General features: G+C 39.8%; 1 long non-coding RNA gene across 6 annotated transcripts in view; it reads right to left on the bottom strand.

The window, feature by feature from the left end:
* LOC134756903 (uncharacterized) overlaps positions 1-12,244 on the bottom strand; it is a 203,783-nt gene that overhangs the window by 26,197 nt on the left and 165,342 nt on the right. The window lies entirely within an intron of this gene.

Genomic DNA, 12,244 nt, shown 5'->3' with positions numbered 1-12,244 from the left:
TCATATTTCTAACAACACGTGAAACTTTGAGTTAACTCTAGGATCACGCTGGTGGAAAGGCATAATAGTTTCTGGCATTATGTGGCCCTTCAGAAAAGGATAAAGTTCTTCTATAATAAATAGGACCATATATTTTTCTAACTGAGAAAAATTTGAGAATAAAAGGGATTATCATTAATATTTACACCTAGACATTGGGCAAAAGCCATGACTGTTCTGGGCAAACTAAGAAGTATGATCATCATAGTTATTATATGCTTATCTCTCCAAATTCACAGCCACTAGCTGAATGTGTTCAAGAATATGAAAAACAAGTGTTGTTAGAGAAAAGACAAAATGAAGGTGGGGAAAGGGGCCTCTTGAATGCACCAAAGTTAGCATTATTGCCAGATCAATATGAAAGGAGTGTGGAGAAAAAGCTATGCAGTGAAAGGAGACACATATAAAGAAAGATAATAAAAAAAATTTCCATCTTTCCCATTGTGCATTAAGTTTGACCTTGTACTGTCGATCTATTCATTATGGTGACACATGCTAAGAGCAAGATTTTTCAAGTTCCTCGTAATTCTATCCCTAGGCATTGCAACCATTACTAGCACAACTGTGGTATACCTTTCTCTTTGAACAAAGAGTCTGCGGACAAATGTGTCAGCTACAGGCAGGTCATAGCTTATATCAGAAATATAAGGTGACAGCTAACCATATTCCAAACAGTCCCCCAAGCCATAAGGCCACAGAGAACATGCCTCCACTGGATTCTAAAGCTGACTTGCCATGAGTTTGATCATTAACTGTGGCTTATGAATTGCTGCTTCGGCCTTTTTTATTCAAGGTGACAGCTCCCTTTTTTGAAAAATGTGAATTCTTAGCAGCAAGGATACACAGATGCTCTCTGCATCTTTTTCCTCCTCTCAGCCATCCTGTGGAGAATGAAGTACACATATCAGGCGAATGAAGTGGGCCCAATCTTGTATTAGGAATTGAGAATTCAGTGATGAATTAGACATGGTTTTTGCTTTGGGGGAAATTCATCCTCATTTGATGAAACAAATAGGCTTATAGGAAATTCAATATATCATTGTCATTTTGCCAAAATTTATTTTATGCCAGGCATTACACAAATATCTCAGTGAATCTTACTACCAATCTAATAAGGTAGGTTTTGTTGCCCCAATTTATAGAACACATGTTCTGGGTCACAGAGCCAAGATCTCAGCAAAAGTCTGTCTCATTCTGCACTCACTCTACTGTTCACAGTCTCCAACAGCTTCCCATTTTACTCATGGGAGAAGCCAAAGTCCTCACTGTGACCTAAATGACCCTATTTTTGTTTGCCATATTTACAGGATTTCCCCCAGTCTGAACACATGATAGAACTGTACTTCCTGATTCCATATTTTAGGTCAATCCAACTAATCAGTTCATTCCAATGAATGATGTGTGGAAATAATGTGCATCAATTTCAGGCTAAGCATTGCTTCCCCAAGGTGACACCCAGCAGAAATCTCTTTTTATTTTTTCCCCTATAATAGCACAGATATTCGTTGCTCTATAGTCAGAGTCCTAGAGCAAGGAAGACAGTGAAGTTGTGGGAGCAGAGGCTCCTTCTGGCCCACGATGAAAATTAGGCCAGTGGAAAAGTCACTGAGATTCCAGTTTGTTAATTATTGCATGTTGGCTGCCTAACCTCTCTTGATTGATAAAGCTGCTTTATTTTTTTTTTCTCTAACATATCACCACAGATCCTACTGTGTAGTTTACTTATTTATCATGGTATTTTCTGTCACCCACACGAGAATGTCAGCTCCATGAAGGCAAGGAGTAAGTTTAGCCAATTTTCTTCACTACTATATTCCCCATAGCAAGAACGGTGCATGGTTTGTTGTAGGAAATCAATAAGTCCTTGTTGAATAAATAGAATCAAACTACCTCATTACATCTATGAGTGATAAGACAAAGTTATGTTTGGGAAGCTATTAAAACACACAAAAAGACTGATTCAAAATGAGGCTGGACTTGCGTCTTTCCCCCGTGTGACCCCGTGTTTAGTGAATGTCTGCATTGCGGGAACTCTATATATGATTGTTGAGCTGTTACAATGAAGAGCCTCTGCTGTGGTTTTTGTAACTAAATAACTCACCAGGCAAACATGCATTAATAATTACTCCACTCTCCTGGTGGTGAGACCTTCATCTATCACCCTGGAGGTCTTAGTCATGGCTTAGTCATGCCCAGTGACTCACCTCCATTCAGCTTTTCACTTAGTGAGGTTCCTCTCCTTTTTCTATAACCGTTTTCCTCCTTTCTGTTTTATTTCCTTTCCTTTTTCTTTTCTTTTTAGAGATGGGGTCTCATCATATTGCCCAGGCTTGTCTCAAACTCCTAGGCTCAAGCAATCCTCCCACCTAGGCCTCCCAAAGTGCTGGTATTACAGGAGTGAGCCACCACAACTGGCCCTCCTTTCTCTTAATTCACACCCCATTCAGGTGTGTCTTGAATAGTTAGCCTCAAATGACTCTTAACCTCCTTTCAGGACAAAGCAGCTCTTTTTGTTCCCTGTCACTAGAGACATTTGTTCCAAATTGCAGCCTCAGGAAACTGCTGCAGCAAACAGGTGGCCTATCTGTTGAAGGATCCTAAAGGAGATATACCTTCTCTTCGAAATATCTTTGCACACTGGAAATAGTTCTGACTTCTGCTTAGCTCTGAATGAACGTTCTTCTGAAGGATGTCTATTTGGTTGTCCAGCTGACATCTAAAGGACAAAGTTCCAAATCTGAACTTTCTTCTCCTGAAATCTTTTCCATTTTGGTGTTGACACCACTTTCAGGCACCCAAGCTCTCTTTGTAACCCAACTTGCAACCTTCACCTAAAGCAACAAAATCAAATGCCATCATGCTGTTGTCACCCCTTGTATCAGTCAGGGTTCTCCAGAGACAGAACCTACACACACACTCACACACACACACATACACACACGTGCGCGTGCACACACACACACACTTATCTTTAAGGAATTTTCTCACATGATTGTAGGGACTGATAAGTCTAAAATTTGTATGGCAAGCCAGTAAGCTAGAAATTCAAAATCTACAGAGCAGAGCAGGTCAGCAGACTGAAAACTCAAGTAGGATTTCCATGTTACTCTTGAGGCAGAATTTCTTCTCTGAAAACTTCAGTTTTATTTTTCAGGCCTTCAACTGATTGGATGAGACACATTGTCAAAAATAATATCCTTTATTTTAAGTCAACTGATTGTAAATGTTCATCGTGTCTACAAAATACTTTCACAGCAACATCTAAACTACTGTTTCACCAAACAACTGGGCACCATAGTTTAGCTAAATTGATACACAAAATTAACCATCACACCCTGCTGTGGACTGTTTGCCTTCCCCCCAAATTCATATGTTGAAATTCTCATCCCCAATGTGATGGTATTAAGAGGTGAGACCTATGGGAGGTAATTAGGTCATAAGGGTGGAATCCCCTTGAACAAGTTTAGTGCCTTTAAAAAAAAAAAGAGAGATGAGAGAGCTTGCTTTTCCTCTCTCTGTTCTCCACTATGTGAGCACACAGAGAGAGAAGATGGCCATCTATGAACCAGGAAGCAGGTTTTTGCCAGATGCAAACCTGCAAGGATCTTCATCTTAGACTTCCAGCCTCCGCATAGGAGGCTGGAAGATATATGATAAATAAGTGTGTGTTCTTTAAGCCACCCATCTATGGTACTTTGTTATAGAAGTCCAAACTGACTAAGACACACCTCTATATCCTTTACAGCAGACATTATTAATCAATCACTACCTTTTCCCAGATAAGTTCAGATGAAGTTTCATAATTTCTTTCATGATAGCACTACTGCCAGCCATTATTAACTGGTCAAATCTGGGATGTGGGTTGGAACTCATCTCTGGCTTGTAGTTCTAAAAGTAAGTCTAATCATTTGTCTTTCTTGCTTAATGATTCCTCATTGCCTAAGATTCCATGTCACAAAATATTAGTCTTACAAGAGAGTCTGCCAAAAAGAGATTCTGTGATCGAAAAGGTTTATTATAATTGATACATCGTGCCTCCCTCTAAAAATCGAACTCCTGTAGAACCGAGGCAATTAAAATTTGATAACGCAGTTTTTCCAAAATCTACTTGACTACTCAAATCATTCTTCATATTTTACTCACTAACATTCTGAAAAATACATTTTGGAAAATGCTTGTCACTAAAGGCCTTTCCAGATCTGGTATCAACTATCTTTCCAAACCAATCTCTTTTGTTTCTTGTTTGTTTATGTTTTGTTTGAGACAGAGTCTCGGTGTGTTGCCGAGGCTGGAGTGCAGTGGCACAATCAGGGCTCACTGCAATCTCTGCCTCCCGGGTTCAAGTGATTCTCCTGCCTCAGCCTCCCAAGTAGCTGGGATTACAGGTATATATCACCATGCCCAGCTAATTTTTGTATTTTTAGTAGAGATGGGGTTTTGCCATGTTGGCCAGGCTGGCCTCTAACTCCTGACCTAAGGTGATCCACCAGCCTCAGCCTCCCAAAATGCTGGGATTACAGGTGTGAGCCACCATGCCCGACCCCAGACCAATCTCTTTTGAATCAAAGTGTTCCATGAATACCCCCTACACTACCTTCATCCTGCATGTCCCTCAACTTCTTAAATTAAATGATTCTGCAACACCTATGTTCATATTCCTTGTGGCAGAAACAATGCTATGTGCTCAATTAAGCTCTATTTCCTCCCTGGGCCTACAGGAAGAAGACATTTCCCATCCTCCTTTCAGTTGTGTTGGGGCCATGTGACTTGTCTGTCCACTGAGATGTAAATGAAATGAAGTAAACCACTTCCAGGCCTGGCTCCTCTACTTTCCACTTGATCCTCCATTCCCTCCCTCTCTGTCTCTCTCTCTCTCTCTCTCTCTCTCTCTCTCTCTTCTCTAACCAGGTGGCTAGAAACATAGGACTCTCAAAGGGTAGAGCCACATGATGCAAGAAGCCTATATCCTGAGTGACATCATAGATGAGAGCACTGCCTCACCCCAACAAAGAGTGAAGAAGAAATTCTTGTTGTGTTAAAGCCACTGATACTTTGGGGGTGTCACAGGAGCTAGTGTTAATCATCCTGACTATTGCAATCTTCCATAAAGCCTTATGGAAAATACTTATAAATACAGTCTTTACATTCAAAGTTTTGGATAAGACTTATGCCTTAGCTAGAATAGACTTCTCCTTTTTCAAATTTCCATCATAATTTAACCCACTCATAACACTTATCACTTTCTATCTTTCATTAGCATGTTTGATGTTGCTGTTGTATCTCTATTTCTAGACTTAGAGCTTCTTGAGAGCAAGATGTATACCTATTTGATCTCTGCATCCCTTCACCTCACTTTGAAGAGTAAATTGTACATAATAATTGTTAATCATTATTGAATACAAGATGCCATCAAGATTATTTATATTCTAATAGCAAATTTCATCATGGTAAGAAAAAGCTGTAAGTCTTAAAAAGACTTAGGATCTATAGCAATGGGACTCTCTGTTGCCAAATTTGACATACTGACCAAATTGCGTCTCACTCACCCCTGTATAATTCCTTGGTACCTCTTGATGTAGAAAGCCAAACTGAAAAGTAGAAAATGCACAGATTTTGGAATTAGAGAGAACTTGGCTGCATCCCAATTCTTTCACTTGTTGCTCTTTGATTTGGGAAAAATGTTTTTACACTTCTAAGCCTCAGTTTCCTTATCTTAAAATCAGAGATCAATCCCCATCTCATGAGACTGCCATGTGGATTAAATAAAACCTTGAATTTAAAGTGCCCAATAGAGGGACTGGCACATGAGAAAGTGCTCAGCAAATGGCAACTCCCTCCACCGGGGCTTGGAAAAGCTGTAGCTGCTGACATGTCAGCAGGGGCCATCCTGGCCAGGGAAGCTCGCCAAAGCCCTAAAGGAAACTGGATGGCTTTTAAAGCAAAGTTGATTAAATATGATTTTGCAGCTCCTGCTGAGAGACGAGCTGCAAGGGAACAGCTGTGTTGTTTTATTGGGGAATCAAGGATTGAATGTCATATGAAGTCCTCTTTAAAAGAATCTAAAACTAGTTATTGATGCTACTGAGCAGTTTGTTTAGTAAATGAAGTACGCTCTCAAAGAGCCATGGCTAAATGGTGAGGTCAGGACAAAAAGTAAATAACGGTTTTCTTTCCTCATTGGTCCTAACAGATTAAAGCATACATATATCACTGTGTCTGCCTGTGTCAGGCTGAGCCAATTCAACAATGATGCAACTCTCTTACTCAGTGGAAAAATGACCAATTAGAGCAAAGAGTCTCCTAATCTTTTACATAAACATGTTGGAAATGGGAGTCCCTGGTTGGCAATTCGAAATGGGCAAGTAATGATATATTCCTGTAACAACTGTTATTCTTTATTTGGAAGTGGTGGTGGAGAATGGAAGGTTTACGAAGTGGAGACATAACTGTTGTAGATTTGTTTTCTCTGTGTGAGTGTCAGGGAAACATGGCAGAAACTGTATTAAAGAGACCTGGGTTCAAGTCCTGGCTTGTCCACTGTGTCAGGAGGTGAATCCATTTCCCTCTCTCAGTCTTGGTTTCCCTGCATGACAGAAAATTGCACCGGGCAACCACCCTGTAAGCCCTTCCTGCATTTCCACTAAGCTTAACATCTTAAGATTCATTTTTTTTTTTTACATTCCTTGGGCTTGTGGGAAGAAATAAAATAGTTACATATGAGGTGGGATTGGGAGACTTAGTTTAAGAAGGAGCATTTAGTCTGGAAAGAAAATAATGAGAACATTTAGTTCAGTTCTCCATTAAAAGATAATTGTCAAATTTGAAGTAAACAAATGGAACAAAGAGATGATGGTTTTATTGAACTTTTCTGTTCTCATCAAAGTTATTATTCATAATTTCCTATATAAGCATAGAACATAGCAGGAAAGACTCTCAAACAAACCTCACAAATCCTGCCTCCTCCAATGACAAAAGCCAGCATTTATTTTGCCCTTGGTATGTGCAGGCACTATGCTAAGTGATTTTTAAATTTTATTTTATTTTTCCTCATCATAGCTGTAAGGAAGTAGAGGTTACTATTCTCATTTCACTAATTTAGAGACAGGAAATCAGTTGCCCAAGGTCATGAAGTTGGGGATAGCATTGGAAAGCAAAGACAGCTCCTTCTGTTTTTCTTACAGAATAATTGTTCTATTCTGTTCTCCTTCTAGTGTCCTTCATTTACTCCTTCAGCAAATGTTTACCAAAGATTTGCAACATATTAAATGCTGGAGATTGGTTCTGTGCCAAGACAAGAAAGGTTCCTATCCTCAGAAAGCTTGTGTTCTAGCTGGGAAAAGTCATAAAATAAGCACAGTCGCACACAGGAATATGACAAAAATGCCAGCTAATAGTGAATAACATGCAGATGATAATCTTAGAGTAAATGTAAAAAGGGAGTGGGTGACTGTTTTATATTGAGTGCTTTGCGAAGGCATCTATCTCTGAAGGTGTGACATTTAAGCTGAGGCCTTGGGAAAAAATGTCTGACCTCTTTGAGCTGCAAGTCTCCCATCTGTAATATGGGAAACATTAAGATGTGCCCAGACAACAGGATTTTAGAAAAGAGCAAATGAGACTGTAAAAGTAAAGAACTTAGTGTCCACTAAAAATCTTGCAAGTGCAAAGATTTAACAAACAAGTGTTCCATTCCTCTATGATGATACTACACTTGATTCAGGATTTCTCAACACATGCTTGAGTCAGGGTCATAACAATAATGGCTTAAGTTTACTGAGCTCTTTTTTACTATATGCCAGGCAGTATTCTCAATATTTTGCATGTATTAAATGATTTCATTTTCTCAACACCCCTATGAAGCAAATACTTCTGTGAGTCCCATGTTACAAATGGGGAAACCAAGGCTCATGGAGATTAAGTAAGCTAGTCAACTTTATGTAGATAATAAGTAGTGAACTCTGAATCCTGAGGCCATGTCCTCAACTATCAGACTTTGCTGTTTCACGTATAATTGTCTTTGAAACTGTATCTCCAAAACCCTCTCTTGTCCTAGCAGGAGTGTAAAAATGCTTACGAATCCCATATCACCCTCGCATTATTCAGTTTTGCACCAGACGTTGTGACCTCAGCCAGGAATATAACCTGTCTGGAGACCAATACACAGTGCTGCATTTTCTCCAAATGATTCAAGATCTTCCTAGCACTCAATGGGCCCTGAGAACGTATTTGATGATAAGAAGCACAAGATAATAACAGCAGACTTTCCAAAGTAATGAGTTATTCAGCACCATAAGTATTCAAAGTTTCTAGGCCCAGTGGTTTTTCATCAGGGGTGCTGTATGATTGACATTTCATATCACCTAAAGTATCGGTTCAGGATCTCTGCAATGCTAAAAGACTACCTTCTCATAGAGGTATAAAATAAGGATCTCCCTTGCCTTTCTGTGCCCATAGATGAGGTAGGATGCTGGCCATAAAATAACACTGTAGTGCTGCTCTTCCTCCTCTTCCCAAGGATACCATCCACATGTGTCTGTTACTTTCAAACTAGAAATTACCGCTCCTCTGATTTAAAGCAAAAAAGGGTTCAGTCAGAATGAATTTGTGATTTCTGGAAGGAGGTGGCTTATCAATGACAAATTCCAGAGCTAGCACCTCCTGCATTGGGTGTTTCCCTACAGAAATAAACAAGGGACAAAAGATTGGCTGGGACAGTGAAAGGAGTGAGACTGAGGGCAAAGTCCGGATTGGAACCTAAAGAGAGAAGTTGGAAGATAAAGAAACAAATAACAGAGTATTTTCCATTTTTCCTGAGACCACCCTCAGACTTCTAAAAATATCTTCAAGCCATAGGAAATGTTTTCTGATATAAATCATAATCCAGAAACAAAAAGTGGAGTCAGGGAAAATAAAAAGAAAACTCCTTATAGGCATTCCTGCTCATTCTCAAAGAAGGAGCCTTGTACTCACAGTCCAAGAGGAACAAAAAAAAACAAAAAACTAGCACTGTTATATTTTCCACACATCTAGGAAAGTATCCAGTTTATAGACTCAGTGGTTCATAACCAGGTTTTTATTTTCTTTTATCTCTGTCTATTCACAAAAGTCAGTCTGTGTGAGGCCATCAAACTGAAAAATAAAGGGTTGAAAGTAAATTCTGAAAGCCAAAGGAAGAAAGAGGCTGATTCAGCAGCCTGGAGACTGGGCAGAAAGTCTCCTTTTCCCTGAAATAAGGGCCAGACCCAACATGGTCCTTCTATGGCTGGCACCTAGAGGAGGCGTTGATGATTAGGCCTGCAGAGTCTCAGAGCAGGCTTCCAGTATTGAAAGTTCCAATTCTACACTAAGAATGGTATGCGACAGAAATGCAGGGTTCTGAGCTTCTGTTTTCTCCAATCAGTTGGAAGTTCTGCACGTAGATTATTTCCTGAGGGGCTGATTTATCAAGTCAGTGGCAGGACAACCTGATCAAAGCTTATGGCTGGCACCCTAAAGATAGCTTCACATGGTAGCAAAAATGAGCAAAACAGACTTGAGTTCTAATTCCTCCTCTACTTTGGCCCAGTTGTTTCCACTTTCTGAGCCACTTAACTCAACTGTAAATGTAGAATGGCAATCCAAACTTTATTCTTGTGAAGTTTGAATGAGGTAATGTAAATAACATTCAATGTCCAATATAGTGAATTTTCAATACATTTTGTTATTAGCATTGTTTTTATACAATATTATACAAAACTATACTTACTACTGAGAGAGATTTATCTTGCAAATAACTGCCCTATCCTCTTTTGCATTTTAAAATCTGAATTTCAGAAAGTCTGTCTGAATGGATTAATTTAATTATAAAATATCATCAGCCAGGCATGGTGGCTCACGCCTGTAATCCCAGCACTTTGGGAGGTCGAGGCGGGAAGATCACGAGGTCAAGAGATCGAGACCATCCTGGCTAACACCATGAAACCTCGTCTCTACTAAAAATACAAAAAAAAAAAAAAAAAAAATTAGCCGGGCACGGTGGCAGGTGCCTGTAGTTCCAGCTACTCGGGAGGCTGAGGCAGGAGAATGGCGTGAACCTGGGAGGCGGAGCTTGCAGTGAGCGGGGATAGCACCACTGCACTCCAGCCTGGGCGACAGAGCGAGACTCCAACTCAAAAAAAAAAAAAAAAAAAAATCATCAGTTGGTTGTTGCCAGGGGCAGATGTCGGCTTACAGCCCATTCAGATGTACACATTAGGTTGGTGCGAAAGAAATTGCAGTTTTTGGGCATTACTTTTACTGACAAAAGCTGCAGTTACTTTTGCACCAACCTATAGAATAGCCTACAGAAGCTTCCATGAATCAAAACTGTGGACCTGACAGTTTTGAACAGAGAAGGCCTTAGATTAACTTTGTGCCTCTCCTCGACTGAACCAACCACATGTATATAAAATATCTTAAGAGAAACCCCAGGCATGGCAGGACCCTCTACATACTTTGGAAGCTAATCAGCAACCCCAAATCAAGGGTAAAATAAATATTCCCATTGGAGTGGTCATGATGAGATCAGCTTTATGAAGTCACATCAAAGCCCATTTTATGCTGGCCTTTTATTTTCATAGGAGAAACGTGAATGCCGACAGTGACTTGGAGAAATCATACAATCTCTTCTTTTTTTTTTTTATTTTTTTTTTGAGATGAAGTCTCGCTCTGTTGCCAGGCTAGAGTGCAGTGGCACGATCTTGGCTCACTGCAACCTCTGCCTCCCGGGTCCAAGCGATTCTCCTGCCTCAGCCTCTAGATTAGCTGGGACTACAGGCGCATGTCACCACACCCAGCTAATTTTTGTATTTTTAGTAGAGACGGGGATTCACCATGTTGGTCAGGCTGGTCTCCAACTCCTGACCTCATGATCTGCCCACCTTTGCCTCCCAAAGTGCTGGGATTACAGAGGTGAGCCACCGCACCTGGTACAGCACAATCTCTTCTTTAGCTACTCAAGAATTTAGCTTCAAGGCCTTCGTTTCCAGCTTCGAGGCCTTCCGCATCCCTTGTACAGATTTTCCTGGACTTGTATGGAAATAGTGTTCATTTCCTCTCCCTTGTAGTCCCATTGTTCTCAGTATCTGCACTGTTCATTTGGGACTTAATATTCAGTCACTTATCTCATGCAGAGAAGTCCTTGAGCACCCGACTCTATATGCAGAGATGAATAAAACACTGTCCCTACCTTTAAGTATCTCACGCTCTAGATCAGTGTTGTCCAAATGAAATAAAATGAGCCCCATACATAAATTTAAATTTTCATGTAGACACATTTTAAAAAATAAAGAGAAAAATGAAATTAATTTTAATAACATTTTCACTTAGCCCAATGTATATATTAATTTCAATAGGTAATCACTATAAAACTACTAAGGAGACAGTCTACATTGTTTCATAACAAGACTTAGAAATGTTGTGTGTGAATTTTACATTTCCAGCATATCTCATTTTGCACTAGCCATATTTCAAGAGGTCAACAGCCACGTGCTATTAATGGCTACCACATTAAAGGCTCCAAGTCTAGATGGAAAATAAACAAGTAAACCTATAAACACAGTTAATAGGTAGGTATGCAGGGTTTTAAGGGAGAAAAAAATTGGTCCCTAACCTAGTATCGTGTGCATGTACATGTATATGTGTTAATATCTGCTTTCAGGTACCTGACTGTATGGTAGAATGAGTTAAGAGAGGGAAGTTTATTATAAAAGAGTCATCAATGTTTTGCTGTTGTTTTTAATAACATCATTATTAAGATACATTTCATATGCCATAAAATTCACCCTTCTCAAAGATTTCAATAATTAAGCTACATCATAAAGGGTGATTTTATTACTTGGACTACTAGAGTAGAACATTCCAGACTGAAGAAATAGTATTTTCAAAAGTTTAGCTATGTGAATAAGTATAGCATGTAACAGAAAATTAAGTCATTTTTTGTATGGTGGTAAAAAGGGGCCTTAAAGAACATTAAGAGATGAGGGTAGGGGAGGCACTGTGTATCTTTGAAGGATCCCCCACCCCTGGCCCACAGACTGATAGTGGTCCATGTGGAACTGGGCCATAAAACAGGAGGTGAGCAGTGGGCAAGAGAGTGAAGCTTCATCTGTATTTACAGCCACTCCCCGTTGCTGCATTACAGCCTGAGCATTAGATTCTCATAGGAGCACAAACGCTATTGTGGACT

The sequence above is a fragment of the Gorilla gorilla genome, chromosome 13, assembly GCF_029281585.2.
Source record: "Gorilla gorilla gorilla isolate KB3781 chromosome 13, NHGRI_mGorGor1-v2.1_pri, whole genome shotgun sequence".
NCBI classification, from domain to species: Eukaryota; Metazoa; Chordata; class Mammalia; order Primates; family Hominidae; genus Gorilla; species Gorilla gorilla.
Note: the sequence above shows the minus strand (reverse complement) of the source record. Positions and strands in the feature narration are given on the sequence as shown.